We start from the raw sequence: 26,810 nt of genomic DNA, 5'->3' as shown, positions 1-26,810 counted from the left end.
GCTTCTTCAGCATTACTGGTTGGAGCATAGGCTTGGATTACTGTGATACTGAATGTTTTGCCTTGGAAATGAACAGAGATCATTCTGTTGTTTTTGAGATTGCTTCCAAGTACTGCATTTTAGACTCTCTTGTTGACTATGATGGCTCCTTCATTAGTTCTAAGGGATTCTTGCCCACAGTAGTAGATATAGTGGTCATCTGAGTTAAATTCACCCACTCCAGTCCATTTCAGTTCACTGATTCCTAAAATGTCAATGTTCACTCTCGCCATCTCCTGTTTGACCACTTGCAATTTGCCTTGATTCATGGACCTAACATTCCAGATTCCTATGCAATATTTTTCTTACAGCATCTGACTTTACTTTTGTAACCAGTCACATTCACAACTGGGTGTTGTTTTTGCTTTGGTTCCATCTCTTTATTCTTTCTGGAGTTATTTCTCCACTGATCTTCAGTAGCATATTGGGCATCTGTCACCCTGGGGAGTTCATCTTTCAATGTCCTATCTTTTTTGCCTTCTCATACTGTTCATGGGGTTCTCAAGGCAAGAATACTGAAGTGGTTTGCCATTCCCTTCTCCAGTGGACCACGCTTTGTCAAAACTCTCTGCCATGATCTATCCATCTTGGGTGACCCTAAATGGCATGGCTCATAGTTTCATCGAGCTAGACAAGATATGTGATCAGTGTGGTTAGTTTTCTGTTATTGTGGTTTTCATTCTGTCTGCCCTCTGATGGATAAGGATAAGAGTCTTATGGAAGCTTCTGGATGGGAGAGACTGACTGAAGGGGAAACTGGGTGTTGTTTTGACGGGGCCATGCTCAGTAAATCTTTAATCCAATTTTCTGTTGATGGGCGGGGCCATATTCCTTCTCTGTTGCTTAACCTGAGGCCAAGCTATGATGGAGGTAATTAAGGAACATTTCATGCAAAGATGAGCACAATAAAGGACAAATTGAGAGAGTCAATCCACCTAACAGAGTCAGAAGATGTTAAGAAGAGGTGGCAAGAATACACAGAAGAACTGTACGAAAAAAAGATCTTCACGACCCAGATAATCGCAATGGTGTGATCACTCACCTAGAGCCAGACATCCTGGAATGGGAAATCAAGTGGGCCTTAGGAAGCATCACTATGAACAAAGCTAGTGGAGGTGATGGAATTCCAAATCCTATTTCAAATTCTAGAAGATGATGCTGTGAAAGTGCTGCATTCAATATGCCAGCAAATTTGGAAAACTCAGCAGTGGTCACAGGACTGGAAAAAGTCAGTTTTCATTCCAATCCCAAAGAAAGGCAATCCCAAAGAATGCTCAAACTACCACACAACTGCACTCATCTCACACGCTAGCAAAGTAATACTCAAAATTCTCCAAGCCAAGCTTCAATAGTATGTGAACTGGTGAACTTCCAGATGTTCAAGCTGGTTTTAGAAAAGGCAGAGGAACCAGAGATCTAATTGCCAAAATTTGCTGGATCATCGAAAAAGCCAGAGAGTTCCAGAAAAACACTACTTCTGCTTTATTGACTATGCCAAAGCCTTTGGCTATGTGGATCACAATAAACTGAGGAAAATTCTTCAAGAGATGAGAATACCAGACCACCTTATCTGCCTCCTGAGAAATCTGTATGCAGGTCAAGAAGCCACAGTTAGAACTGGACATGGAACATCATACTGGTTTCAAATCGGGAAAGGATTACATGAAGGCTGTATATTGTCACCCTGCTTATTTAACTTATATGCAGAGAACATCATGAGAAACGCTGGGCTGGAGGAAGCACAAACTGGAATCAAGATTGCCAGGAGAACTATCAGTAACCTCAGATACAGATATGACAGCACCCTTATGGCATAAAGAAAGAAGAACTAAAGAGCCTCTTGATGAAAGTAAAAGAGGAGAGTGAAAAAGTTGGCTTAAAGCTCATCATTCAGAAAACTAAAATTATGACATCTGGTCCCATCACTTCATGGCAAATAGATGGGAAAACAGTGGAAACAGTGAGAAACTTTATTTTGGGGGACTCCAAAATCACTGCAGATGGTGACTGCAGCCATGAAATTAAAAAGACACTTGCTTATTGGAAGAAAAGCTATGACCAACCTAGAGACAGCATATTAAAAAGCAGAGACATTACTTTGCCAACAAAGGTCCATCTAGTCAAACCTATGGTTTTTCCAGCAGTCATGTATGGGTGTGAGAGTTGGATTATAAAGAAAGATGAGCGCTGATGAATTGATGCTTTTGATCTGTGGTGTTGGAGAACACTCTTTAGAGTCCCTTGGACGGCAAGGAGATCCAGTCAGTTCTACAGGAAATCAGTCCTGCATATTTATTGGAAGGACTGATGTTGAAGCTGAAACTCCAGTACTTTGGCCACCTGATACGAAGAGCTGACTCATTTGAAAAGACCCTGATGCTGGGAAAGATTGAAGGCGGGAGGAGAAGGGGATGACAGAGGATGAGATGGTTGGATGACCTCACTGACTTGATGGACATGAGTTTGAGTAAACTCCGGGAGTTGGTGATGGACAGGGAATCCTGGCATGCTGCAGTCCATGGAGTCTCAAAGAGTCGGACACAACTGAGTGACTGAACTGAACTGAGGATCTTCCTTACTGCGTGTGAGCTTTTCTCTAGTTGTGGTTAGTGGAAACTTCTCTTCACTGTGGTGTGTGGCCTTCTCATTGCAGTGGCTTGTCTTGTAGCTTGTGGGCTCGCGGGACATGGGCTTCAGTAGCTGTGGTGCACGGGCTTAGTTGCTCCATGACATGTGGAATCTTCCGAGACTAGAGTTGGAACCCAAGTCTCTTTGGTCTCCTCCTTGGGCAGGTGGATTCTTGACCACTAGTGCTGCCTGGGAAGCCAAAGATGTGGTTATTCACTCAGCTTAACTGTTACGTATTATGTTTATTAATTCTTTTAATTTTTTATTCTGTTGTTTCATTAAATCTTTAATTCCACAGCAGTTATTTTTTAGATTTCTAACAGTTGTGGAATATGTAACTTGCTTTGTGTCTGTGTGTTTAATGCTGTGGATAAGCAGTGAGCATCAGTGACTCTGGAGGTGTGGTTGTGTCTATGGTTTGTAAATGCTTTCAACTTGCCAGCAATAATTTTTTTTTTCTCTGAAACCTTAAGTGATAAGAAAAGAAGATATGGAGGTGGATCTGTGGGAAGACAATCCAGAAGTAATACTGAGTCTGGTGATGGGGTTCTCTTGAGGTGTTTTTATCTACAGCAATTCTTATAGGGTCTTTTTTTGCCTTTCCATATTGTCTGATCTCTCTACTACATAAAAAATATTTTTGGCAGGACATGAATCCATGCAGATGATTGAGAATGGTTCTATCTTACCAAAGCAATTCATCCTTTTTAAAAAAAAAAAGTTTTTTTCTACTTTTTTCCCAGAGTATTTGTTTCTGCTTGACCAACACCTCCTGTTTGAGGATTACATACTCAATTCCCACCCTTTCTTATCCTCTCTATTTATATGTAGGCTCACAGTTTGAGTAGGAGGGGATGATATTGATTAAATCACAGGATGATTTAACCAAACAAAATAGCACAGTTGGGGTAACTTTTCTTGTGCTGGCCTCTTGGTTTAAGGTTTTTGATATACCCCATTTACAAAGGAATTTGTAGTTTTCCAAGAGCAGTCTAGGAAGGAAAAGAGATGTGCAAATGGCAGAATAATTCACACAAGTTAGGTTTTTCATTAAAGACCCTGGAAAAAACTTGATTGCTTGTTAACTTTCCCAAGAAGAGATTGGCTAAGATCACATCACCCATATGAACATGAAAGTCCAACAAAAAATTATTTATCAAAAAGCAGAAATGGAACCAAAAATAATGTGTCATTCATGTTTGAGACACAGCACTCATCTTCCAGAAATACTGTATGCATCTCTAGGTTGGAAAGATGTGAATTAAGGAAGCCACCAGAAAGGGCATCTGAAATACCGCTGGGATGAAGTGCTATCATGGGAGGAGACTCTCTTTTTAAATGCTGAAGAATCTCTAGTTTAAGCCTGCTGGATTCTTGGATAAAGCCAGGAAGGATTATTCACCCAGATTCTTGTGAATTTGAATGAGGGATAATGCCTTATAGTCCTATAAATTTCTGGACAAATACTGCCCCTCGCCCCCACCCTCCACCCCTCATTATAGCTAGTAGGAAGTTTTGGAGTTTATCCATCATCTTGTGAGGCTGATGTCTGGGGAGAAATCCTTATCCTTGCACAGCCAGGTCTTGTCTCTGCTGTCAGATAGAGGAAGGGCCCGGGTGGCCCAGGGCCTGCCCAGTTCTGTTGTTGCGTGTTCTGATATTGTATCCCTCTTTCTTGCTATCCTGCCAAGTTCTTCTGAGATATAGGACTTTGCTTTCCATTTTAGAAAATTACTGCTTAACAGAATCCACTCTGTGATTCAGCAGACATTTATTGAGCAGGTTTATATGCTTACTGTTATATATAAGAGAGCTCACATTAGATTCATGATTTTTAAGTGTGGTATATATTTTGTTTATTTTACTTTTTGGATTAGATTCTGTTTTAGATGTTGGCCTTGTGCCAGATCATTTTGCTGAACAGACTTTAAGGGCCCTTCTGCCTACAGGGGAATGTTACACGTAAGTTCTCTGTGTTAAACAGCTTTACAGGTATCTGGTAGCTTTCTGTAGTTATTCCTTTAATGAGCAGGGCCAGTGGGCTGCCTGTCCCATTGGGGCTACTGTGGTTCTGGTAACTTTTCTGGTATTTCTTTTGAAGAAGTTGCTTTAGGAATGTGTTTTAAGGCACAGGCCAGTCTTAGGTGGTAGTCCTACCAGGTCACCCATTTAAATTTCCAGAAAAGGCTCAATTTATATAAAATAGCCAATGAAAAACCAATAATTTGTTTTCTTAGCGTTCCGTTTCTCAAATTTTATACTAAAGTACCTGAAGAGCAGAAGAAAGTAGACTCGTTTTCCTGCGAAGTCATGGGTCATAACATAGGCCAAATTGTGCTTCCAGAAAGCTCAAATTTGTTGAAGTTTACAGAATGCTTGATCTTAAAAATCTATTTGAGTATTATATATCCTGTTCTATAATATAGGACTCTTTTTAAAAAAGACTAAAATTAAAAAATGACACAGTGGAATATGTAGATCTTAAGTATAGAGTTTGGTGAGTACTGACACAGGCAGACAGTAATGTAATCTACATGCCTATCATATCAAGAATACATGTACATGTTTTAACATAGAACTACTGTTTGAAGAAATTCATGCCCCCCGCCCTGTGAAAAAGAAAGATTTCATTCCCTAAGACTGTCTGCCTTTCAATTTTTAATTTCTACTTGTTATACCACTGTATATTTTTGGGATGATGGCAGTAGACATGGCATGATTATTTGGTTTTGAGAAGTATGGGCTTCATCAAGATGAAAAATGGATAAACATCTTAAGGATTTTCTTCAGTTAACATGCAGCTAGAGAAGTTGTTTGATGTCCATTGTTTGCCTAAACACCAAAAAATTTTAACTGCTCTAATTGCAGATAGTTTACTAAGTCAAGCAATAGGTCTGTGATCAGGAAATTAAACATTTGTTCACTTTCATTGTTTTTTCTGGTGATCTGTTTTATAATAAGGCCTTATTCACGTGTACACTCTGTTAGTTCCTTTAACATTCTTTCCAGATAACATTTGACACGCTGTCGTTTGTGGTAGTCACCTTGTAGGAATCCCACTGATGATCCACTGCCAGCCTTTTATTCTCATTTCTTGAATTCTTTCTTGAACATAGCCTGCAACTATAACTGAGTGCTTGTATTTTGTTTTTCCTCCAGATTCTTTCAAAGAGCAGATGTTAAAGCTCCCTTTCAGTAGAGACCAAGTTCTAGTTATTGTAGCTAATGCAGTGGACAGTACATTAAGCCTACTAGATTGATTTCAGTTGTAGGTATTGGTGTTAGGTAATATAGGAAATACAGTGTTTGGGTAAGGGATAGAGCCTACGCTCAGTCATGTTTAGTAATAGTAGGGGAGTTGATGATGGTAACTAATACTTACAGAGACTTTTTTATGTGCTGGGTACTAATCTAAGCATAGTGCATAGATTACCTGATTTTATCTGCAGAGTCATCATTTAGGCTAATTGATAATGTACCTATTTGCTACTTGAAGAAATTGCATGTCAGGTTTCTTAGAAGCAGAGCCTGAGATGCAGAGTCTTGTGTGGGTGATTTATTGAGGGAGCTCTCAGGAGGAACCTGAACATGAGCAAGGGAGGGAAGCCGGATTGGGTGTGGGGGCAGTGGCCTCAGTGATACTTGGAAATATACATTCTCAGGTTCTGTAATTCTCAGAAGCCCTGAACCGGGAACTTGGGGAGGTGGGGAGCAACCTGTGGTTGAACTAGTCTTCCAAGGGAACCTGATTGATACCAAAGTTTGAGAACTACTTGGGTAGAGGATGCTGAAGCTGAAACTCCAGTACTTTGGCCACCTGATGCGAAGACCTGACTCGTTTGAAAATACCCTGACGCTGGGAAAGATTGAAGTCAGGAGGAGAAGGGAATGACAGAGGATGAGGTGGCTGGATGGCATCACCGACTCAATGGACATGAGTTTGAGTAAACTCCGGGAATTGGTGATGGATAGGAGGGACAGCACGGGAGGCCTGGCGTGCTACAGTCCATGGGGTCGCAAAGAGTCGGACACGACTGAGCGACTGAGCTGAACTGAACTGGGTAGAGGAAAAAGCCAGGTAAAGATGTGGATTTTGCTAAAAACGTAGCCTCCTTGAAATCCTTTGCCAAGTGTGGAGTGGGAATGACACATAGATCTGCCATTGGGAGGAGGACCACTCAGGCCTTGGCTGAGGGGGACTGCATTGGGGAACAGACGCAGAGGGAGGGGCATAATGCCCCAGAATTGCTGGAAAAGGTAGCTCTGATGCAGCTCTGAGCCCTTAGCATTCCGCACTCCCAGCAGCTGGGCAGTGGGCCTGCTGGCCTAGAGGGGATCTAGGTGGGGCATCCCAGTGTCCACTGCGCTGAGGTATAGGGAGGTAACTAGCTTAAGTTCCCACAGCCAGTAATGGGAGTTGAACTCTGGCTGTCTGTATCCAGAGTCCATCTTCCTAACCATTATTTATACTGCCCCCTGTGGTCAGAACAGTACTAGAAATAACAACATGGACATGTATGAACAAGAGACAGTTCAGAGGAGGGTGGTACTTCTGGCTGAGGAAAATGGAAGCCCTCATAAAAGGGGCGCTATTTGGTTTCACCTTGAAGTACAAAAGATCTGGACACGAGAGGCTTTCTAGATAGAAGGAATAGTCTGAGAAAAGGCATGCACGCCTGCGTGCTAAGTCCCTGCCGTCGTGTCTGATTCTCTGTGACCCTGTGGACTGTAGCCCACCACGCTCCTCTGTCCATGGGATTCTCCAGGCAAGAATACTGGCGTGGGTTGCCATGCCCTCCTCCAGGGGATCTTCCTGACCCGAGGATTGAACCCACCTCTCTTAGGTCTCCTGCATTGGCAGGTGGGTTCTTTATCACTAGCACCATCTGGGAAGCCCTGAGTGGCATGCAAATGTGGATTTGTGTCTGGAAACCTATTCTGTTGGGTTGCAATTTGGCTTATTAAAGAGTTCTGGGAGAAAAGTCACTCCATATTGGTTTGAGGCCAGGTCTTTTCTGAAGCCAGGCAGGTGTCATTGAGGGTTTTTAATCTGGGAAGTAACATAGTCAGGACTGTATTTTAGAAAGATTAACAGTTATAATAAAAATGAGTGAGGGACTTTGCTGGTGGTCCAGTGGTTAAGAGCCTGCTTTGCCATCCAGAGAACTTGGGTTCGATCCCTAGTCAGGGAACTAAGAATCTAAGTGTCACAGGGCAACCAAGTCCATGTGGCATAACTGCTGAGCCCAGGCGCTCCAGAGCCCATGCGCTGCAATGAAAAAAGCCTGTGTGCAGCCACAAAAAGGAAAAAAGAAATATGGGTAAAATAGACCTTTCATCAAAGGAGATAGGTGATGGCTACTAAGCTTGTGAAAAATACTCAACGTTATCAGTTACTAGGGAAAGTGAAAAGTGAAGTCGCTCAGTCATGTCAGACTCGTAGCGACCCAGTGGACTGCAGCCTACCAGACTCCTCTGTCCATGGGTTTTTCCAGGCAAGAGTACTGGAATGGGTTGCCATTTCCTTCTCCAGGGGATTTTCCCAATCCAGGGTTCGAACCCAGGTCTTCTGCATTGCGGGCAGACGCTTTACCGTCTGAACCAGGGAAAGTGCACCCTAAAACCACAGTGGCTAAAATTAAAAGACTGATTATATCCAGTGTAGAAAGACGAGAACTCAACATAAACCACAGGTGGGAATGTAAAGTGGTATAACCACTTTGAAAACAGTTTGGCAGTTTCTTCAAAAGTTAAACCTACATTTATCACGGATCTAGTCATTTTCCTCTTACAGTATCTATCCCAGTTAGAGAAAGATAAGTCCATACAAGGATGCGTACCTCAATGTTCATAGTAGATTTGTTTGTAATACCCAAAATATCCACCAACAAGTAAATGGTTAAACAAATGATGGTCTATGCATACGAAGAACTATTATTCAGCAATAAAAAGGAAAGGACCATTGATTTACCCATCAGCATTGGTGAACCTCAAAATAATTATGCTTACTGAAAACCCAGACCACAAAGAGTACATACTCTGTGATTCTGCTTACATGAAATTCTAAAAAATACAGACTAATCTAGAGTCATTAAACAGAGAAGTGGTTCCTTCATCATGGAGAGAGAAGTGGAGAGAGGGTTTACAAAGGCACAAGGAAAAGCTGGGGGGTGGATCATGGATGTGTTTGTTATCTTGCAAGTGATGGTTTCACAGGCGTACCAAACGTATCACATCGTCCAGTTCAAATATGTGCAGTTGATTGTGTGTCAGCCACACCCAATAAAAGAGGACATGCAGAAGAAAAAGAGAGAAAGATTCGTAGGACCACACATATGTAGGGTGAATGTCATGAGGAGAAGCTGGAAGTACGCAGCCGTGAGTCAAGTCTGGAAGCAGTGAGTATACGCAGTAAACCGGGCCCTGCTCTTGGCTATGGCTGTTAAACCGGAAAGAAGAAACGGATAGACAAGACGCAATAGAAGAAGCAGTGCCGGAGTTAGAGGAGTAAGAGAGAGGAGGCCACGGGAGAAGCTGGCCAAGAGAACGCTGCTTGTTTTTTTCCCCCACAAATGAGTGGAGCTTCCGTGATGGAGGGTGTTGATGGAGGGCGTCCAGCGAGATCACAGTTCAGGTTCAGGAGCATGGAATACGGTAAGGGGCAACCATTGTGGAGATGTCGAGCAGGTCCTGGAAACGTTGAACTAAAATGCATGAATGTATAGATTCAGACTTCATTGTAGAGGCAATTACTGAGAGTCTGATGATAAAAGCGTCAATGATGACATTGGTAAGAGAGGGCCGAAGTCAATTAGGATTAAAGTTCTTGGTCTCTTAGCTTCTTGCTCAGTTTTTTAAATCCATTGACTCACATGTCCTCCAAGTGAATAATGAAGTTACATTTTGCATATTAAATTGAGAGAAAGTTGAACCTTTTGCTACTTTCTGACTTAGACTAGGGAATATAATAGGGAAAATGGAGGAAAAATCCCCTCTCAGGGTGGCAGAAGCAAACATCTTTTCAGCTCTTCCTATGTAGTATTTTGACCTTGTATCACCTGTCTTCTTTTTTTTCCAAAATAGGCAATTAAATAGTTTAGCTTAAAAATCTTTTTTTCTTGTTTCTGCTATGGCTTAGATATGGAAATAAAAGGCAAAAATGTCAACCAAGATACTATTAATAAGTAAAGTCACCTAGGAAGTAGGAGTAAGATTTTATTCTTATAAACCATGAGACTCAGATTTAGTTGCATTTCCAGTTGTTTAATTTAGATATGTGTGTGGTCAGTTACTTCAGAGGATGAAGTGAAGTCGCTCAGTCGTGTCCAACTCTTTGTGACCCCATGGACTGTAGCCTACCAGGCTCCTCCGTCCATGGGATTCTCCAGGCAAGAATACCGGAGTGGGTTGCCGTTTCCTTCTCCAGGGGATCTTCCCGACCCAGGAATTGAACCTAGGTCTCCTGCATTGTAGGCAGATGCTTTACCGTCTGAGCCACCGGAGTATACGATTACTTCAGAGAGATGTTGTAAGAAGTCTGATTAGTGGGGCTGTGGAATGGCATTATATGCTGTAGCTTGTTTGGACTCCTTATTCTGAGTCTGACTGTTTGTGATGTCAGAAAGCATGTCAACTTAAGGTCACTGCTTATTATTATTTAAAGGATGATTTCATAGGCCCAAAGTTCCTGGGACTTATTCTTGACCTAGAAGGGAAGAAGAATTTATACCAGAACAAGCCAAGTGGACATTCTGTTTTTCCAAAGGTAAAACTAGGCAGTGAGCTATCCCTCATCTCCAGCCACTGGATCCTAGTAGTCACGACCATAAATGCCTCCTAGGGTCAGTCACCTCTGGTTGAGAACCACTGTACTGATAACCTAAGCAGATCAAGCAAGAACATGAAAGTCTGCACATCCATTTAAGAAACCAATTTCTTGAACACTCTGCTTGGAACAGATCCTAATTATATAGAATCCATTCCAAATCAGTGTACACTTTGATACACTACTTAGGGAAACAACTTGTTGATATCTAGCAAAATTTGAGAAACGGCAGTTATATATCTAGTTAGACCCTAGGGAAGGTCTCAGACGTCTGCACTGGGATGTATACAAGGATGTTCGTGGCAGAGTTGTTTTGTAGTGGAGAAAATTGGAAGTAACATCATTGGGTCCGTCTCAGAAACAAAAGTTGATAGACAAAAAACAAAACATAGAATAATTTTTACTTTATATCTTATTTTAGAAAACACCCAAAGCAATACTATATACATTGTTTAGCTCAAATTCCTGACAGTGTTCACTTCTGAGGAGGAAGGGATGAAGACTAACTGGACCAAGGAGAGAAAAATGGAGAATGTCCATTTTGTTCACATTATTTTTTTTTTTAAAGGGTCAAGTATATACTACACAGTGTTTCCAGTGGGTAGATTCATGGGTATTTATTATCATTCTTTGCATTTTTCTTTTTTTTTTTAAATGAAACCTTTATGAAAGAGACATTTTATACTTGACCCTGTAAATTTATATTTTTGTTCATTATGAGATACATTGAATTGTGCCTTTTCCTGAAATACCTTTTAGCTGTAGGTTTAATTTTCAGTTTTATATTTGAAGAAAGTGATTGTGCTCTGTGCTATATCCTAGTCACATTTCCGTGCACTAAGCCATGGTCTCATGATTCACTCTTGCACAAACATGTGTAGATCTCGATTCTCACACGTTGAAATAAACGCAGCTGTGTTTATTTCAATAAGATTACATTCAAATAAACATACATGTGATCCCTCATGAGCGTGAACCCGTAAAACTCTTGTTGATTTGGTTCTGAAATTTTGTGTTCAAATAAACACACTTGTTTTAAGGGAAGTTTCGCTTTACTAAAATGTTCATGCTTTAAACATGTGTTTTTAGTAGGCAGATGTGGACATGAGTGTTTAAAAAGAATAATAGTTCTTTAGAGTTTATCATTGCTTTAGACAAATGCAGGGCTTATTTAATGGGCTACTTTTTAATATGCTGGTAGTTGTCCTAGGTAAGTAATTCATTAAAAATAATCTTTGAATATCACATTTTGGGTAATCCGTTCATTTTATTTTTAATTATTTATTTTTGGTCATACGGCATGGCTATCGCGATCCTAGTTGCCAGATCAGGGATTGAACCAGGCCCACAGCAGTGAAATCTCTGAGTCCTAATCATTGGACGGCCAGGGAACTTCTGTTTTTCATGTATTCTTTTATTTATTTATTTATTTATTTTCACAGTAAGTTTATTTATTTTTTGAAGGTCAAGTTTAAATTTAATGACTTTGGTATTAACTATACACATACTAGTAAGTGCTAAGACTTAAAATCTTCTGGTTCAGTTGTGACTCCAGACAGGATTCAGAGAGGAGTTCTAAAAATCTATTCTCTGGGTTTTATGGAGACTTTCTTTACCCTCCTGCCTTAGCCTCTTAAGGCACTGCGTCAGCCTTAAAAGGGCACTGGAAAGGGCATATTCATGTATTCTTGACAGATTAACTGAACGTAACAGAATTTTAAGTAAAGTATATCGCATGTTAAAAATATTCGTGATTATATTTTTTAAAATGTGAAAGATAAATTAAAAAGGGAAAGAGCTGTTTATATTTTGGGAACTGCTTGTTGACCAGTTAAGGCCGATTGTGCCCGTAGGGGCCCACGCGGGACTTCTGAAGACCCAGGGAACTTGCTCTGACCTCTGTGAAGCTCGGTGTATCTTTTAGCTCCATCTCTCAGGATCAGACACAAGGTGCTCTCCTCCATTTGGTGCCACAATGGATAAATATCTCAAAGCCTGCAATTCTTTCATTAAACCCTCATTTTCTGGTCAGTCATTGCTGGATTTGGTCTTTTAGGAATTTCTATCCAGGTATTTCAGAAGGGTAAATAATCTTTATGTGCATAAATTCCTTAAATATAAACTACTACTATAGAGAAAATAAAATTTTATAAAGTTTCAAAGGTTAATGTTTCTATCTCAGAGGTAATGTATGAGTACATTTTTTCTTTTAAAAAACCCATACATTTTAGACTATATATAGTCCTGTTTTATTTTTCCTACTGTTTACTAACTTCTGAAGTTATTTAAATTTAAAATGAGAGGTGTTTTACTAGTTAGTTGCTGGCATACACGTTTAGAGCCTTGTCTCTTTATTTCTAGAAGGGAAGCTTCATGAGAATAGGTCTCTTTGTTTTGTTTGCACCATATACCTCGTGCTCGAAACAGGGTCGGACACATATTAAACACTCAGTAAATGTTTGTGAATGAATGAATGCTGAATGAATAAAAGATAAGAACAGATTTCCTTTTGACTTTCATTCCTAGTTTTAATATTTTGTCACCCACCCCACCAAGTCCCCAAGCTAGTTACTCTATCAGTTTGGCGTATTTTCTTTCAATTTGCTTAGAGTGTCATTTCCCAGGGGACACTGACCGTTTTTATCTATGTATTAACTTTGTCCGTCTTTTCTCTCTTGTCTTTTCTTTACTCCTTTAAGAGGGTCTTTCCTACCCCATGTCACTGATACACTCCCTTGTGTATTTTCTTATCCTTGTATCTGTTTGATTCTATTGTTTAAGCCTTTGAAAAAATCTGTCTTGCAATTTATTGTGCATGTTGTGAGGTAGCAATGGATCTTTTTACTCCTCTTCTCCCGGCCCCGCCCCCCCAACACACACACACACACACACACACACACACACACACACACACACCCGGCCCCGCCCCCCCAACACACACACACACACACACACACACACACCCGGCCCCGCCCCCCCAACACACACACACACACACACACACACACACACACACACACCCGGCCCCGCCCCCCCGACACACACACACACACACACACCCGGCCCCGCCCCCCCGACACACACACACACACCCGGCCTCGCCCCCCCAACACACACACACACACACCCGGCCCCGCCCCCCCGACACACACACACACACACACCCGGCCCCGCCCCCCCAACACACACACACACACACACACACACACACACACACTTAGTTTGTCCATTTATTCTCCTGGATAGTCTAATGAATGACAGCTGTGTCACTTTGTCCATTGTTTTCTTCGCCCATTTTTCTTTCTTTGTTTCTGCTTTTGGTTAATGCGTTGGCTGGTACCTCTGATCATGCTGACTATACATGGTGATAGTGTACATCCTTTTTTTAAAAAAATATTTATTTATTACTTGGCTGTGCCCGGTCTTCACTTGCTGCATGTGGGATCTAGCTTCCTGACCTGGGATTGAACTGGGCCTCTTGCATGGAGAGCTTGGCGTCTTAGCCACTGGACCTCCAGGAAAGTCCCCGTGCATCCTTTTTTGATATATATTTACATATTCTAATGCATCTGATATTTAACTATTATGAATACTATTTTCTGTGTCCTTCTTCTTCGGTCTCTGATTCTGCTGGCTTCTCTTCTACTGAGAAATTATATCATGAGTGTGTGGTAAAGTAACTTGTTGATCTGCTCATCTCATTTTCTTCTTTTACTCTCTTAATGTAGTGAATTGCATTAATATATTTTCTGATGGCAATCATCTTTACTTTTCTGGGCTAACCTCTATTTGATGTTATTCTTTTCATGCCCTGCTTTATTCTATTTTTAAATTTTACTGAAGAATTTTACATGTACTTTGAAGTGTGATGGAAGACTAATTTTTCTTTCCTTTGCTATTCTTACCTGGTTCTTGAATGAGGTTAAGTGAGCCTCAGCTCCTATAAAACTACCTCAGGCTAGTGCCTTTCTTGAGGATGCAGACCTTTAGCCAGATGCTTTAATTTTTTTACTTTGATTACTATGTTGTTGGTTTTTCTGCTTGTTCTTTGGTAAGTTTTGATAATTTATATTTTGTTATAAAGCCATCATATGGACATCATATGGACTTTAAGGTTTTCTTCATATAAAATTTTTTGCTATTTGCTTATAATGTTTAATTTTTTCTGTCTCTAGTTTTTCATGTGTTTATTAGCTTTTGTTCAAATTAAATTTTTTTGTTCTGTTTTCTGGCACTTGTTTTGAAGTAATTCATTTATTTTCAGGTTTAATGGTTCTGTAAAATGTTGTTTGTTGCACTGTTTTCAGTGATTACTATTTTGATGGCATCTCACAGGTTCTCTTACATAGCGTGGTCATTGTCCATTTGAACTATAAAAAATTGCATTTTGATTTGCTGTTTAACTAATACACTACTTTTAGAAACAGAGTTTAAAATCCTGATTAAATTTTTTTGGCTGTCATTTTATTACCAATTTCTTTTTCTGCATATTCTTTTTTTAACCTTCTTAAAATTTAACTGTAGTTAATTTACAATGTATTAGTTTCAGGTGTATAACAAAGTGATTCAATTATACACACACAAATACTCTTTTTTATATTCTTTTCCATTATAGATTATTACAAGATACCGAGTCTAGTTACCTGTGCTATAGAGTAGGTCCTTGTTTATTTTATATATAGTAGTGTATATATGTTAATCTCAAACTCCTGATTTATCTATTTATTTTATTGATTGACTGATTTCACATCTTAACTGTATTTAGGTTAGTGAATGTGGCAGGATAACACTGTTTAAGAATTGTTAATTTACCTTTTGATGTCCACTACATGATCACTCTCTGAATATTTCACATCTTCAAAAAGAATGTGATTTATTTTTGTGTGGAGTCCAGAGTATTACCTATAAAATACCTGTTTAAGTTAATACTATATGTTAGGTTAATTTGAATATATCGTTCCTATCCTTTATAGCATTATTTATTTTTCTTTTACGTTATCTGTTATTTTCTGAGAAGTATTTTAAAGACTCTCAGTGTGATTGTGATTTGCTGATTTCTGCTATTCAAAATTTTTTTCTTTTTGTATTTCAAACACTATGTTGTTAAATGTATAAGAACCAGTGAATTATTCTCTTGGAAGGTTATTCTTTCTTAGCAAAGTAGATATTTTCTTTTTTCCTTTTAATGATTTTTCTTTAATTCTTTTTTTGTCTAGCGTCATTGTTTCTATATGTACTTTCTCTTTCTATTTGCCTGCTATATAGTTTCACATCCCTGACTTTTGACACTTCATGTGTCATTTTGTCTTAGGTGTATCTGTTATGGATGTGTACATAGATTTTTATTTTTTAATTTAGTCTGAGCATATCTCTGATGGTGTATTTATTTTTACTGTAACTTGTAACTGGTAGTTTCTTTATATTACCCTCTCTTTGTTTCTGTTTTACAGACTCATTGGAATGATCACATTTGTTTTATTCTTTATTTGCTCTGCTGGTTTGAATAGCACACATTTCTTTCCTACTTTGTGATCACTTCTGTTTATTTCCTTTAAGTTTTATTTATATAAATCTGGTATGTAGCTCTGTGTAAGTTTGAGGTGTACAGCATTAATGATTTGATTTATATGTACTGTGAAATGTTCACTACAGTAAGTTTGCATGCTAAGTCACTTCAGTCGTGTCCAACTCTTTGTGGCCCCGTGGACTGTAGCCTGCCAGGATCCTCTGTCCATGGGATTTCCCAGGCAAGAATACTAGAGTGGGTTGCTGTTTCCTTCTCGAGGGCATCTTTCCGACCCAGGGATCGAACCCGCGTCTCTTTTGTATACCTGCCTTGGCAGGTGGGTTCTTATACTCACACTTCCTGTAAGTTTAGTTCACCGCATACCAGTCATCTCATGTAGATTCCCCCCACGTCACCCCTCCCCTTGCCCAAAGGGAAAAAAAAAACTTATTTACTTGCGATGAGAACTTTAGGATTTGCCCTCTTAGCATCTTTCAAATATACCATATAGCAGTGTTAACTAGACATCACGCTGTACATTATATCCCCGGTACTTATATAACTGGAAGTCTGTATCTTTTGATTCTCTTCATTCAGTTCCCCTGCTTTCACAGTAAATTTTTTAACACATGTATTTAAGTGTGCTTTTCTTAGAGTGTCTGGAGTTAAAGGTATCTATTTAATACTTTTTCTCTGAACAAAAGAAGAATTTAAGCTTGCTCTTATTTCCCCCCAATTCTCTGTTTTCAGCCTTTTAGGTTGATAAAGACAAGTGTCCTCCTAAATTATTATTAAAAGTGGAAGGTTGGTGCTTTTGTGGATAAGTCTTTTCTCTTTTTTCTGTCAATTTTAGAGATTTCTGCTTTATCCTTGTTACTAAGAACTTCTCTTTCATTGTGTAAGTTTTTGGTTTTAATTTATCCAAATTGGCACTACATTCAATGTGAAACTATGCGTTTGGAATCAGTGTTCATAATCTTCAATTATGTAAAATTCACTCATACTCTGTTTTCAGATATTGCCTCTCTTTCACTCTCTAGTCTCCCCTCTTGGAATTGCTAATAGATAGTGAAAATCAGGTCTGTCCTCTGTTTCTGAAAACTTCTTCTTTTTTTAACCTTTTATTTCTTTATCCTTTTGCATCTGAAGAAATCTTTGGCCCAGGTTTGAGCTCACTAGCTCATTCTTCAGTGGTATTCTTTTAGTGATGTCCTGCTTTTCGTATTCAGCCTTCTATTTCACTAAATACATTTTTCATTTCCAAGTTGTCCAGAGTTTCATTTCCAGGATTCAGAGTTCTTTTTGTATACATCCAGATGATTTTGAAACTCCAGTAAAGTATATGTCTGATACCAGCATATGGCTTCCAGCAAACACACAGGCCTGTTTTCAGATCTTGTTTTCCTACCAGTTGACTATGTTATGGCTGGTTACTTGATGCCTCTATTTAAGCTTCGATTTTCTGGCACAATTGTGGTTAAAGTATCACTTGTTATCTTGATGTGCAGATGAAACTTATGATTATAATAATATTGCCCAACTTGTATAGACACTACATGCCAGGAACTGTACTAGGTTATTTTTCTCCCAACTGTTGTATCACTTAAGTTAGCAATTCCTTTTCAACAAACCTAAGAAAATATCCTAAATATGATAGTTTCATATATCTTATTCCCCTGAAAGCAGCTGATCATGTTGTTCTACTTGTTGGAATTCATTGCCCTAAGCAAATCTTTGATGTCTGGTTCTGCTAGCTTCTCAAACTTAACCAAGTAAACAGTGTTTTTAAGAGGGGAATGTTTGGCCCACCTTTGATTGTGTTTTTTGTTCAGAGTAGTTTCTTTTTCATCCCCCATTCAGTGTTTCATCCTACCCCATTCAGTGTTTCGTCCCTGTGTGTGTGCGTGCGCGTGCATCATTTAATCCAGTTGCTAGGGTGTGTTAGTTGAGCTGCCGACCACTGGTGCAGTTTCTTTCCTGTTTGCCATGGACTGTGCAGGGCCCTTGATCTTTCTGAACGGATAAGGTATTTATTTTGTGAAGAAATCATTTAGCAACATAATATGAAAGGGTAAATAAAGGTTACGGGAAATTATATCATGCTAGACTAAGAGACTGAAAATATTACCCAGAAAGTACACTGGTACTTAGGATGGTACAGTTACTGCTGAAGCAGGACCAGTGTGTGCTGGTGATGACTTCTGAAACTCAGTTGCCCGAACTTTATGAAATTTCAATATTCAGCTGGTCCTTTCTTCTCAACCATTCCTGCTGAAAGGATTTGTGACAATTGTTCATTTTTTTAAAATGAGAGCAAATAAATTAAAACTCACTTAATACATTGTCTTGAGACAATTGGTGCCCATCAATGGGCTAGTTTACTGAGATTGTTACTCTTCAGAAAAGCCAAGCGTGCCTGAAATGGATTGGAGATTTTCATATGTTGACAAGTAAACTCTTGATGTCTTAACGCCCTTTCTTTGTAATCTTCTGATCATTAATAATGTTTACAAATTCTTTTTTTAAAAAAAGTTAAAACTGCCATCAATATGTATAACCATATGAGTGTTTTAATGACTGAACTCTGAATGAATAAATGAACAAATGTGTGAACAGAGCGATTTTTCAAAGTAACATTTAAATGATCATCCATTGAGATAAACAATTATATTTACTGAAGTATGACTAGGAGAGCTAAATTTTGGGGGAAATATAATGATTTATATTGAGGACCATTGTATAGAATATAAAACAACAAAAATTCCTGAAGCGATGTTATTAAATGAATCACACTGTTAATTCTGAATTCGAAAGAAGTCAGTGCCTTTAATTTTCCCACAGCATACCAGTTCATATTCTTTTTGGTTTATTTTAAAATTTTGAGTAAACACGCAACTCATATGTGTGCTCCATCGCTCTGTAGTGTTTGACTCTTTGTAACCCTGTGGACGGATTGTAGCCCTCCAAGTTCTATCCACGGGACTTCCTAGGGAAGAGTGCTTGAGTGGATCGCCATTTCCTCTTCCAGGGAATCTTTCCAACCCAGGGATTGAATCTTTCCAACCCAGGGATCTCCTGCTTTGTAGGCAGATTCTTTACCGCTGAGCCACTGGGAAAGCCCATGCAACTCCTATTCTAATTTTTAATATTATCCCAATTTTGTTATTGAAAGATTGGCCAAATAAAAACAATTAAAAGATTCTATTCAATCTTACACCCTTATTAGAGGAATGAGGTCATCTTCACAATAACTAGCCTACATTTGCAGCTGTTTTCAGTGTTTGACGATTTTGTTTCTTTAATAGTGTGCATAGATCAAATCTAAACAACAAAAAAAAGACTCAAATGTGTTATTTCTTATGGAGATTAAGAAGCATTCTTCTTGAAGATTTATTAGATCATGTGATGTCTTTGTATAAACTCAAAATTTCTTGAGCTACAAATAATAAATATATTTGTGAAAATATTATATAGGCTTTAAAAATGAAGCTATAGATTTAACATAGCTACAGTTTTATTAACTTTTCAGTAGATTAAAGAGGAAACACAGTTTTGGTTTTCTGGGACAGTCCTAATTTGAAATCTCTCTCATTTTCTTCATAAATACACTAACATTTTTTCAGCTTATCTGTCCCCACTTTTGGTTTGGAAAAATACATGTGGGTAATAAAAGTAACTTAATAGCTATCATTGATTGAACACTCATTATGATAAGGCAGTATGGTTTCAAGGATATATCACTTATTCTTGCCAAAACCTGGTGGTAGGAATTACAAACATCCCTGTTTTATAGATGAGAGAATTGAGATCTAGAGAGTTAAGTAACTTATCCATGATCACATAGTCCTAATAGAGGACTCCAGATTCAAACCCAGCATTCTTTTACTCCCAAGATAACATTATATTAAGTTGTAATTGAGTGTAGGTTATTTCACTCTTCTTTGTAATACAGCATCTTTAGATTGATCTTTCAAGAAATGTCATTTCAAATACATATGTATCTTTAATAATCATTTGTTAAAACTTAGGCTGCTGTTTGGAAATTATGAAGAATAAAGGATCGCACCATATATATTTTGGTTATTCTAACACTCAGCACAATATCATACATAATAATAAGCCCACAGAAATTATTTGTTGAAATAAAGAAAATTCCTCATTGGGAGCTTAATGAATAAAAATGGATAAAAAGATGTGTGACAGTATTTAAAAGTTCAGTTCTCAAGTCAACATTATTAGTGTGATTCAGAGATGAAAACTGAGTGCTTAAGAATATCTCTTCACAACATTGTAAAGCAACTATACCCTAATAAAAAATTAATTAAAGAGAATATCTCTTGGCCCCTTGTTCTACTGTCCTTTCCGTATCTCAAAAATACAGATTTATTTTTCAGAAGAATGAGTCAAGGCTGTAGAGGGCAGTGTAAACCAACTCAAGTGGACTTCTGGTTGGAGAGGTGCTGTAACAGTTGCTGTGGTCCATATATCCAAATAGGTTTTAACATCCCAAGTCTCTGACCACTGTTAGAATGGTCTCAGACTTAAAAATAGAGAAGGATAAATGAAAAGTGCATCATAACCAAAGAATTACATAAATCCGCAGAGGTGCTGGCAGTTAGACATACAGTTTCTGTCCTTGTAAACTCTAGTGGGAAAACCAGGACCGTTAGCTGTATAATCTAGGCCTGAAAACATTTTTGTCTCAGTGAACTTGATAAAGTTTCTTGTAAAGAATTTTCTCCCCTCTTTAGTTGTCTAAATAAACAACTTGAATAAAAAATAGTAATACCCTCGGTTGCCCTTCCTCTTCCTCCCCCCACCACTTTATTAAGACACAGACTATTTAGTTGGGTACCAAATTATGCACTGTACTAAATTTTAAAAATATTTAATATAAATTTGGATTTATTTGGCATCCTGTTCTCTCATTCTGTTTCCAGTATTCCTGAACAGTTTGGTTTCCCAAGGTTTCCTTGATTTTATCCCTCTCCTGGTGAGTAAGATGTTTGGGATTATATTTTGCAAGGAGTGACATAGGGTTTCATTTAGGAAAAGAAACACCCCAAACCTGTTGACTCACAAATATTTCAGTTTTTGGCAAAGTTGCCGCCAGTGTTGCCTACACTGACCATCTGATGGATGTAGATGTCTGTATTCTGAACAAACACCATGCTGGTTTATGTTAGTTATAATGCTCATTTTTATAGAAATACTGTATCATTTGCCCATTTCTCTTAACTTTCTGGTTTTGTCTTTAGGTAAATACAATTTCCATGGCTGAAAATTTCATGAGTAACTATCATATCTTTAATACTGCGGACACGGAACTTGGTCATTGTACTGATCTCATCGGGTAATTCTGTCTAATTTAAATAATTTTAATAGGCATGTAGTCCTTGAGTAACATAGTATCTGCAAAGTTGATATAAATGAAAAAGCAAGTTTTCTAAATGTAGAATAATGAAGCTTGTACGCCAGAAATGAGAGAAGTGCTGACTTCAAATCTTTCTATTGGATGTTTGAGCATTTAAAATGTGATGAAAGCTAATAGATGTATAGTTCAGAAAAACTAACTATATTTTTAGATCTCATTCATATTTTCATTTGATTTTCAGAACAGCCTATAGTAGACTCAGGGTTGCCATTGTTATCTTTGTAGATATGGGGAAACTGAGGCTTAGGCAATTTGAGGGGGTGTGCTGAAGTTGAGGTAGCTGGCAAGTCGTAATGCTTCAGCTGGAATTCAGTCCTGCCTACGGTGTTTGCTTAGAATTAAACGGCTCTTTTATGGTTTTGTTGGCTTATACTTAAGTGATTTCTTCCATACTTTTAAGTAGTGTTAATTTCGTAGTCACCCAGCCGTGTCCGACTCTTTGTGACCCCATGAACTGGAGCTTGCCAGGCTCCTCTGTCCGTGGGATTCTCCAGGTAAGAATACTGGAGTGGGTTGCCATTTCCTCCTCCAGGGGATCTTCCTGACCCAGGGATCGAACCCAGGTCTCCTGCAGTGCTGGCAGATTCTTTACCTTCTGAGTTTCAGGGAAGCCCCAAAGTTATGAATCAAATACTATCCATATTTTGTTGAATAAACAACTGACTTTTTAAAAAAAACCTAAGGGTATGTTATCTGGAAATTCTCAATAGCAGTTTATAATTTCAACTTTATTGGCCTCATTAATTCACTAACTTAAGAGGCAGTTTCTAGTTTTTGGTTTTGCTTTAGTTACAGGTCAACATTCTGAGGTTTGATGTACCTACTTACCTATCTATGCATCTAGTTCTTTTTACCCTCTGAGTTTTGTTTTATTATTAGGGTCTTGTGTGTTTGTTTCAAGGGACCGACGAAAACTTTATCTTATGACTTGTTTATTCTCTTAAAGGCCTTTATGTGCTTCCCTTGTGGATCGGCTGGTAAAGAATTTGCCCACAATGTGGGAGACCTGGGTTTGATCCCTGGGTCAGGAAGATCCCCTGGAGAAGGGGAAGGCTACCCACTCCAGTATTCTGGCCTGGAAAATTCCATGGACTGTATATTCCATGGGATTGCAAAGAGTTGGACAGGACTGAGGGACTTTCACTTTCACTTTTCAAAGCTCATTATGAACACTAAATCATAAGATACTGATTATTTTACTTCAGCTCTGAAAGGCATGTAAAATTTGTTGACATAAATCCCATTAATTAAAATACTAAAAAGGATGTCTCCCACACCTGTAGGGAGGAAGTAAAGCATTGTGTGGTACTGTTGGTGTGTGTGAAGCACAACGTGATTTCACCTAGCAAAAAAGTAAATGAACATTTTAAATTTTTTACAATTTATCAAAATGATATTTTCCAACAAAAACTAGTAGGAACAGAGGAAGGATTGGTAGATAAAGACGTCCTTCTTCTGTCTTCCTGGGAGAGAAATTTGAGGCTTACTTTAAGGGTGTATGACTAGACAAGTTACTTAAACTCTAAATCTCAGTTTCCTCATCTTTAAAGTGGGATAATAATAGTACATGTTTCACTGACTTTTGAGAGAAATAGGTAAAACATAAACGCTTTCTTGGCATATGGTATTCTTAAGTAATTGATAGTAATAGCAGTAGCACTTATTGCTGCAATAATAATCTTCAGTGAAAATCAATTCATGGTGAAAGTTCAGTGGTAGCAAAAGGAGTGGAAAGATCAAATGAATGAAGAATAGATAAGGAAACTGCCTGAGGGCTTAGCCGCTGGTATGATGTGGGTGTTGAAGTGCCAGGGTGACTGATCGGTCAAGCATGGGGGCTGTTAAAAGGGATGGTGTTGCCCCTTACCCCAGGAACATAGGATTTCAAAGAAACATCATTAAGACAAAGTGGTAGGTTAAAAAAAAAAAGAAAAGCTCAGGGTAACTGTTGTTTTTATTGGACAAGACTTTTAAATAAATCTGTATTTAACATGCACCATTGTTAAATGCTACTAAATGAAGTAAATGCCTTTTGTTCTTTTCCTGTCTGAGTAATTCAAGTGTTCAGTACTTGTTTGTTTGGCTAGTGAATGGCAAAATATCTGTCACTGCCTCTATTTGAAAGACTGGGCTCTTCTTTAAGATAAACAGTATCTAGAAGCATGGCCAGGTACATTCACTGTGGGAGAAGGGGGAGAGGAATCAGGAAGCTTGTAGGTGGGAAGGTTTCCTGTTTCCAGGCAACCGCGAGGCGCTCCGGAGGGAAAGCAGCTTGAATATAAATGCATTCGGGAGAGGACATTTTACCACCCTGCCTTCCAGCCGGTGGGGACGCAGCCTTGATTCTGGAAGAGAGGGTGGGGTTTAAACTTCGTTTGTCCACGGGCAAACTTACTGGAAACCGATTTCCCGGCAGGTTCTGTGTGTACCCGAAATATCACGTACTGGCTAGAATTTGAGAGTGTGTTGCGCAGACAGCGGCCGGCCCCTGCGCGTTCGCCGCCCTCCTCCTCCGCCCGCAGCACCGGGGCTCGGCGGCTTCGCCGCCCCGGCCGCGGGGTGCTGAGAGCAGAGAGGCTCTCGGCCTCAGGGCGGCGCGCGCCCCGCCTGCCTCCATCTGCAGGAAGGAGGCAGAAGCGCAGCCGCCGCGCCCGCGGGGAGGCGCTTCCTCCGCGGGGAGGCCGGCGGGGGCTCCTCCGGAGCGGAGGGCAGGAGCCCCTCCTGCGCCTCGGGCCTCGGGGCGAGCGGGCCGCCCGCGGCCGCCGGCGTCGTCCCGGCCCTGCGGCGCCCGAGAGGGGAGTGGCTCTGCGCGAGTGGAAGACGCGCCCGCAGGAGGAGGCTGCCTGACGGGGTGGGTTAATCTAGGCTCCTGAGATCCTAAAGGAGGGGTTTAAGCGCTGCCCCCACCCAGAGCTCTCCCGTCCGAGGCGGTGCCTCCGGGCCCTGCAGGACCGCCTTCCCGAGTGTGCGGGGGCGCGTCGGTGCAGGAGCCCGCGAGAGAGCCGGGGAGGCTCACACGCGCGGAGAGAGTTGCCTGTGCGGAAGGCGTTCTTTCCCGCTTTCACATCGGGTTCCCCCTGGAGCTCCGAGGCGGGCCACTTTCCTGTTAAAATCTGCTTGTCGTTGTTCCATGAGACTACTTAATGTCTAAGAGCTACAGTCAGAACTCCCAGGCAGACGACGGGTGTGATGGGGGCAAGCGCCCTGCAGACCTTGCGCTGGCCACTGCCCTCCGCCCGGCAGGAGGAAGAGAGAAGGCGCGCGCGGTCGCGGGTCGGCCTGGCAGAGCCCTCCGTCTTACCCCGCAGCGCGGTCCGAGTCTCCCCGGGCACCTCCGGGGACTCTTAGGTGCCGTGTTACCCCTAGTCTGGTTTCGGGGCCGCAGACAGAGCTGCCCAGACGCGTACGCAAGCGTGCAGGATCCAGGCTTTATGTTGGCTCCGCTCTCACCATGTGTCCGAGGATGAATCACCCCTTGAAGGGGCTAATCTGTCTCCGTATTGTCCTGTCTAGAAGGGTCACATTATTTAAGTGTAACTCCTGAGAGCCTGGCAGGTCTTTTCAAACAAATGTTGATGGATGCCTTGCAGCCCCTCCCACCCCAACAGATTTCTTTACGCTTCTTTTTACATAGACACTTAACCTATGTTGAGGGTGCCTCTTTTATGACCAGAGAGAAGAAATTAAAGGAGTTTAGTCCTCATGGTTTATAGTTTGTTCCTGCCCGGCTTGCGCAGCGACTTTTAGTCGGAAGTCAAGCTGTATCCCTCTTTTCTGTACTTCTCAGTATCCTGTGGGGACATTCAGAAAGGGCTTATAGTAAATGATCGTTTTACTATCATCTTCTATACAATTTTTTTTTTTTTAAGTCTTGTTTTAAGAATATGATTTGGCATGTTCTGGGGGTATTTCTGTTAATTATGTAATATAATTATATATTTATAACAGTGGATTTTTCTTAACCCCAATTGGATTGTATGGGAGAAGCTCATTGTAAATCAATGCTGGAGATTGTAAAAAGCCAATAATCTTTTATGTAAAATTTGAGTTACTTATGGCATTATATAGGTATTTAATTAGGTCTACTTCATTTTAATCACTTGATATTAAAGAGTTTAATTTCAGATAGAGGAAATTATGAAAGATTAATGTAATAAAAATAGATGCTGCACATCATACATTTTTAAAAATGAAAAGATAGTTTGGCTTACCAGGCATTTATGTTAGCTGTTTATCTGATTTTTAAAGACATAGCTTCTGTTGTGCTAGCATTTTAGACAGAAGATAAGTCTTAAATTCAAGTTTTTTCCTGTTAATTTTTTCCTTATTATTCTGTTTCCTCCAACATTGTCATCCTTACTATTTCTTTGAGTGTTCAGTATTGTTATCTTATATCATCATGTTCATAGGGTAATGTGTATTAACAATCTCTTTTATTTTACTGAAGAGTCAAAAGTAAGATTTCCATGTGGGATTCAATTAATAAAGGAACATTATCTTTTGACATCAGTCTCTCTAAATGTTAATTGAATAGTTAAGCATTTACCAAGAATATGACTGATATATAGATACGCTATCAGGAAAAAAAAATATTCTATGGTCTCAAAATATTAAAATGGAGAAAGAAATGGCAACCCACTCCAGTATTCTTGCCTGGCATGGACAGAGGGCTTTGGCTGGCCACAGCCCATGGGGTCGAAAAAGACTCGAACAGGACTTAGTAACTAAACAACAAGAACAACAGCAAAATACCAAACAGTCAGTATTTTTAATAAGAGATGCTTAATTTCATGATTTTACTCTTCTGTAATTACGCAAATAAATGTTTGAATATGGAAGACCTCAAGTCTACCTGATACCTCCTCTGTTCCTAACCTTTTAAATTGTTATTCATGAATTCTTGAATGAATTTTGCTTAAAGAACAATCTATATTTAACAAGGAGCAAATTTAAACGAAGCTAATTTTTTATAGAAGCTGCTAGTTTTGCCTTAAAATACCTTTAATCATATTTTCACTTATTGAACATTTAGAGAGTGATCACACTTATGTTCTGAAGTGTTGGATGGATAAAAGAGAAACTTAGACCTTTCCCCCACATTTTGGAAAGGAATAGTTGTTTCACCATTTATGCTGAATCTTTTTTGAGGGTATAGACCAGTCTCCGGACACCTAAATTTGGGAATTCCCCTTCTGTGATCTTATAATTGTGTCCTGCTCCTACCAAGTGTAAAGGGACCATATTTTTTTCATTCTTCTGTCTTGTATGGCCTAATAGTTCTTTGTACATACTAGACAGGTAGTAATTGTGGAATTAAGCAGAGATTTTTAAAAAGTAGAGTTGAGGATGAAATGATAGGCCAAATTGTAATTAGTGGT

The 26,810-nt window shown here is 39.6% G+C and overlaps 1 protein-coding gene and 1 non-coding gene across 10 annotated transcripts in view; one reads left to right on the top strand and one right to left on the bottom strand.

The window, feature by feature from the left end:
- The window catches only part of BBX (BBX high mobility group box domain containing), a 281,884-nt gene that overhangs the window by 30,478 nt on the left and 224,596 nt on the right, over positions 1-26,810 (top strand). The window contains exon 1 of one of the 9 annotated variants that reach the window (XM_065913526.1): positions 21,331-21,351. The exons of 7 other annotated variants lie outside the window; for them this stretch is intronic. The gene's annotated coding sequence lies outside the window, so the exon portion shown is untranslated. Of the gene's footprint in view, positions 1-21,330; positions 21,352-24,145; positions 24,284-26,810 lie in introns of those variants that run through there. One more of the 9 variants, XM_065913525.1, reaches the window with a different exon arrangement.
- LOC136152589 (small nucleolar RNA SNORA26) lies at positions 12,034-12,156 on the bottom strand. The gene has a single exon (XR_010660260.1). It is a non-coding gene; the product is annotated as a small nucleolar RNA SNORA26 (small nucleolar RNA).

The sequence above is a fragment of the Muntiacus reevesi genome, chromosome 21 (genome assembly GCF_963930625.1).
Source record: "Muntiacus reevesi chromosome 21, mMunRee1.1, whole genome shotgun sequence".
Lineage (NCBI taxonomy): Eukaryota > Metazoa > Chordata > Mammalia > Artiodactyla > Cervidae > Muntiacus > Muntiacus reevesi.
Note: the sequence above shows the minus strand (reverse complement) of the source record. Positions and strands in the feature narration are given on the sequence as shown.